The sequence below is a fragment of the Bison bison genome, unplaced genomic scaffold, assembly GCF_000754665.1.
Source record: "Bison bison bison isolate TAMUID 2011002044 unplaced genomic scaffold, Bison_UMD1.0 scf7180017864482, whole genome shotgun sequence".
NCBI classification, from domain to species: Eukaryota; Metazoa; Chordata; class Mammalia; order Artiodactyla; family Bovidae; genus Bison; species Bison bison.
The window spans coordinates 4559875-4565694 of NW_011495042.1; positions in this window are offsets into that span (position 1 = coordinate 4559875).

Consider the following 5820-nt stretch of genomic DNA (forward strand, 5'->3'; position numbering starts at 1 on the left):
TGTGAATGCCATCTCTGATGCCCTCGTCTGAGACGCGGCTTCAGCTCCCCCCTCTCTGGCTGCTGCTGCTGCTTCCTGGTGTCCTGCCCCTCCACGCCTCCCCCCGACGGGCTTGGCTTGGTTGGAGAGGAAAGGGGTGCTCAGGCAGAGGGGAGGTGGTCTCCGCAAACCAGCGTGACAGGGTAGAGACGTTCCTGCCCCAAGACAGGTTCACCCAGTGACTTTGGGCTGGGGTTGTCTCTAGGAAAATCTGAGACTGTACTATGAGAGTCACAAATAATTCCTCGTGCTTTCTTAATTTATTTCTTAACACCCCCCTAACTACCAAGACCAAAGTGACGTGGGATCTTGTGTCTGTATTTTGTCCCCAGCCCGCCTTCATTTCACAGCTTTATTCTGTCTGCCCAAGAGAATCAACTGAGGATGATTCTCCCTAGAGAGCAGGAAAGGAAACGTCAGGTTAGAAGGACCCAAGTTTGGGGTGTAACATGTCGTCAGCCTCCTCTTCATCGAGATAGACATATTAGCTGTGCTCAGTGGACCTTTACATAGAGAGTTTAGAAAGATGGGCTGAGCCTGCATCCCTGTCTTATCACCAGTTCTACCATCTTGGTGGAACTTGGACTTTTCTGGCCTGTCTCGAAAGCGTGGTCAGCCTTTTCGTGTTCATAGTATTGAATCACAGACGCTGGTCCCTCTTGGCCTCCGTCCTGTGCAGCCAGGCAGTGAGCAAGGGGCAGATGGCCTCTGCCCTGGAAAGAGACGCACAGCATGCTCTGCCCATCCTCCCTGTGCCGGGGGACGCTTCTGGCTCCAGATCAGCCTCCCCTGTCCGTCCGAGACGATGGCTTGCATGCCAGCTCCGGCCTCCCGTGGCCTGGCAGGCTGGCCTTCTCAGGGTCAGCGCGTGGTGTCCGTCATCATCTCACGTTCTAACTCAGGTACCCCAGTCTTCACTCCATCCTCCACCCCCAGATGGTGACACCACACCTTCAGCTCTGCGGGCCTCTCAGAATCACTGCCCAGAACAAGGACCATGGGGCTGAATTTTCTTTTAAAATAATTGGAACCAGTTTATGTCCTGGCCCAAAACAAATTGTTCCCAAGCCCGTGTATCTAAAAATGTTGGGACTCCCCCAGCAGTCCAGCAATTAAGACTCCGCGCTTCCAATGAAGGGGGCATGGGTTCAATCCCTGGTCGGGGAGCTAAGATCCCTCATGCCGTGAAGCACGGCCAAACGATAAAAATACAAATGATAAAATGTTAAACTCTGCCTAAATATATTGCAGTGACTTTAGGTAGAAGTGTCAGAGGACACCACGACCTGGTCAGACTAGCACGGTGTCTGCTAACTGTCTGCTTTAGGTTAACCTCTCAGAGAGGGGAAGAGTGCCCCACAAAGTTATTGGAAATAACTCTAGCCACAATCGTCCAGTTTTTCTAAGAACTTTTGAGTCCCCTGAACTGTGGAGAGGCTACAAAGTTTGGAGGGCACCGGAATTCACTGGCTAGATGGATCAAAATTGTTCCTTTTTTTTTTTTTTTGCTTTGGGACAATTTCTATCAAAGGAGGGTTTGCACCTCCGGAAGCTCCCCGAGCTCCCAGCCAAACAGGCCCCCGCTGACTGTCCATCCTCTTCATCTGTCCCAGGAAGTACCTCCTCCAGGCCAGGTCAGGCCCAGTAATGGCTTTCTAGCTCTCCTGTCCCTTGATTATTCCCCAGGCCCAGCAGTTGTCTGCACCTAATGCTGTTTGTAACCATGCATCCATTTTCTCGCCTGCCTATCCCTGTTGCCTCTGAGTTTCTTTGCATTGTGGCTGTCCCTGAGTTGTCTTATCTGTTCAGAGTTCTCCTGTAACCTCGCTCTCACGGTTTAACAGTTCTGTGGGTGGAAACGTCTCCTCGCTTTAACGCTTCTTCTCTTCTAAAGACTGCGTGCATTCCCTGTGAAATGAAGCATTCCTGGATGACTGGTTGGTGCTGGTGTGTGAGGCTGACCGTGGCAGCCTGGGTGACTCTGTTCAAGTTGTAGAGTCTCCCTAATATTTTACCTTTTATATGATCGTTGAACGGCACTTCTGTCTGCTCGGATCTCAGTTCTTTGGAAAGAAACTCAGTGCACCCTAGCAAAGAAGGCTTTCCATTCCCCGGGCTCCTGAAGAAGCAAAAGTAAGGTTACATTTTATACTTCATGGACTGGGTGGGGTCTTCCCTCTCCCCTGAGCCCCTTCCACCCAATTAAGGTAAAACTTTGCTTCCAGGAAAAACTGGGGCCAAGCCTTCCTTGCTAGCCACGTCGTGATGAGGGGCATAATGTTCACGTGGTCTTTGCTGCCTTTGGTTTTGTTTTCTGATTTCATATTCCTCGGAGGTACAGTCGGATGAAATGCTGAATTCCAAGTGAGTTCCAGCAAGGAGCTGCCTTTCAGCTTCGGAAAATATGCATCCAAAACAAAGCCAAATATGATTGTAAAAAAGAAAACAAAACCCAACACAGGTCGGATTACGGTTCCCACCCCACGTGCAGCTGGGGGTTTTGAATGCAGCTCTAAGAGCTGACATTGCTGTCTGGGTGTCGTGTATGCTCGGTGATGCCCTCAGTAGGAGTGATCACTAGACTGTAAGCGTGTTTCATCAAAGTGTGTAAGAGTGAAAACTCACTTGCACGAATTGAAAAGTACAGAAATGACACTTGTGAACGTGTGAACATTAACACTGTAGTTGATAGATCTTAAGCTGCTAATTGTTGAGAGAGAATTATGTTTATGTTGCGTCTGGTTGCTGCCAGTTCTCAGCAGCACTTTTACTGTACATACGAATTTGAAATAAAGACCTCAGCTATTAACGAGGTGGTTGGATTCCGGTTTGTTTTGCTCTTCATTTTTGCATATTCAGTTCCAGTGACAAGTTTGTCAGTCTGAAAACTTCCCACTAGTTTGTGCATTAGAAACTCTGTGTGTGTGAGTGTGTGAGTCTGTGTGTGTGTGTTCAGCCAGTATCTCAAGACCATAACTGATCAGCTTAGAGCTGGGTAGCTGTCACAGTCTCCCGGATTGAGTAGACTCCACTTCAGACTGGCACTTTGCCACAGCTCCTCTACACTGGTAGGTAAGACTGCCTCCTGAGGGCTCCCCAGGTGGCTCCGTGGTAAACTCTACACCTGCCAATGCAGGAGCCGCAGGAGACGTGGGTTTGATCCCTGGGTCGGGAAGACCCCCTGGAGGAGGACATGGCCACCCACTCCAGTAGTCTTGCCTGGAGAATCCCATGGACAGAGGAGCCTGGCGAGCTACAGTCCATGGGGTTGCAGAGAGTCAGACACGACTGAGCAAACAGGCACGCAAGACTGCCTTTTCGTTCTGAGGAGGGAGTCCTTCAGAGGCAGAACCTTCCAAATTCAGCACCTGATGACCCGAAATAGGTATAATAATCCATGTCCATTTTGGTAATAAACAAATGTTACAATGGGACTAAAAACTTGCTTAGTAAAACATGTACCATTTGAAGTTCTGCATTCATGCAAGGAATATCTCCATCTGTGTAGCCTATCTCCATCTGTGGTTATGGTATTGATGTAATAGTTTCTGTGATGGTTTATTTATCTATCTTTTTTATGCTCTCTGGGAGGCCTCTGGAAATGGAGAAGCTCTGGAAGGCCTCTGGAAATGGATCTCGCTTTCGACAGGGCACCAAACGGGGTCCTCATGATTTTGATCCTTCACACCCACCATCTGAATGTCAAGATGTTTAGGTCACTCTACTGGCTTACTAGCTCTGTGCCTCCCCCTCCCGTCTATCAGCTAGAGAGATCTCACCCACCTTGATCCTGCCTGGTGGATGATGTGAAAGGAAGAGATGCCTCTTACGAAAACTTTAAATTGCTGTGAGAATGCCCTTGCTGCTGCTAAGTCACTTCAGTCGTGTCTGACTCTCTGCAACCCCGTGGACTGTAGCCTGCCAGGCTCCTCTGTCCATGGGATTCTCCAGGCAAGACTACTGGAGTGGGTTGCCATCCCCCTCCTCCAGGGGATCTTCCCAACCCAGGGATCGAACCCATGTCTGTGTCTCTTGCATTGGCAGACGGGTTCTTTACCACTAGCGCCACCTGGGAAGCCCCGTAAGCTGCTTGAAATATGGACCAGCCTGCTGTGTGCAGATGGTATGCTGGCCAGTCCGAAGGGGCCCTAAGTAGGCTACAAGTGAGTGACAAGTTCTAGAGTTTCACAGTGAACAGTGGGAACACACACGGAGCAGCCCTGACAGCAGATGATGGATAATTTCAAAGCCTGATTTATTATCATCCATTAAAAACTTGGGAGTATGGAAGACTAGAAATGGGCTTCCCTCATAAATCTGTGAAGCTGTGGTGTAGAAAACAGACTAGGGAGGCAGGGAATGGCCATGTGACCAACTAGAAAGTGTCTGCCTTACCGAACAGAGTCAATGGTGTCATTTTTAAACTATGAGCTAAAGTTGGTCCTAGCCAACTTGTGACCCCAAATCTCAGTAATCAAGAGTCGCTAACATTCACTGAATCTTTATCAAATGCTGGGCTTAAAGGCTTGGTCCTTGACACGCATGTGCTGTGTGCTTAGTCGCTCGGTCGTGTCTGATTCTTTGTGACCCCATGGACTGTAGCCCACCAGGCTCCTCTGTCCATGGGGTTTCTCCAGGCAAGAATACTGGAGTGGGTTGCCATGCCCTTCTCCAGGGGATCTTCCTGACCCAGGGCTCGAACCTGGGTCTCCTGCATTGCAAGCAGATTCTTTACCAACAGAGCCACCAGGGAAGCCCACGTGACACGGAGTTCTCACATAATTCTTCCCAAGGTTCTTACACAGGCCTTGTCATCCTCACTGTCTAGCTGAGAAGCAAAGCTTGAGCTAAGTGGCTTTCCCAGAGTTACACTGTTAGGAAGTGGTAAATGAATGGGATGGCAAATAAGTCTGTGCAACATATGTAACAAAAAATGAGTGTCCACAAAGGGTTAATGCAAACTGAGAAAATCATCAACCGAGTAGAAAATAGGCGGAGGTTCCCAGGTAAAGGAACGAATCACCAATAAGTATTCAAAAGAAAATGTTCAGCCTCATGGGTAAAGCAGTGTGTTAAACGGGGGGAAAAGTCCGTGGTGAAACAGAATTATCTACTTCTGTGCAAAGTATTGGGTTGGCCAGAAAGTTCCGAATAAACTTTGGGCCAACCCAGTAGTTTTGTTTGCATAACTCTATGTATGTAAGTATATAGAAATGAAAACCACATTAAAACTGTTCCCCGTAATTACTTCTGGGAAAGGGAGTGGGAGGGATGGTGGTGAAAGGGACTTTGATGTTAGATTGTAAAGTATGAATCTCTTAAACATGAATGTATCTGTGTATCTTTAAAAAATCAAAACCTGTGTTTTGTTTTGTTTTTTTTTTTTAGTAATAGGTCCATTGAGAAGAAGCAGGAAAGAGTTGACAGTGTCTCCTCATGCCAGATTGTAATTTAGGATTGCCTTAGAAGGAGATCCGAGCCAAGTTTGGACCACCCATTGGGTTTCTTCCCAGCCTGGATTTCTGGGTGTGGTGGTCAGATGGATTGTCTCCCTGCCCCGGGGGTGGAGGCAGGGCGTGGGGCAGGGGTACGTGGGGCGGTGGGCTTGCAGCAGCTGCTGCCACCTTGACTTACCCTCCAGCCTTTGGGAGCCACTCCCTGCACCGTGCCGGCTGGTGGAGGTGTGCTCGGTCAAGGGGGTGGGCCCTGTGTTGTAACAGCCAGGAGCCAAGTGTGGGGGCAAAGAGGAGGCTGCCGTTCTGAGCCAGCAGTTGGGAAAGG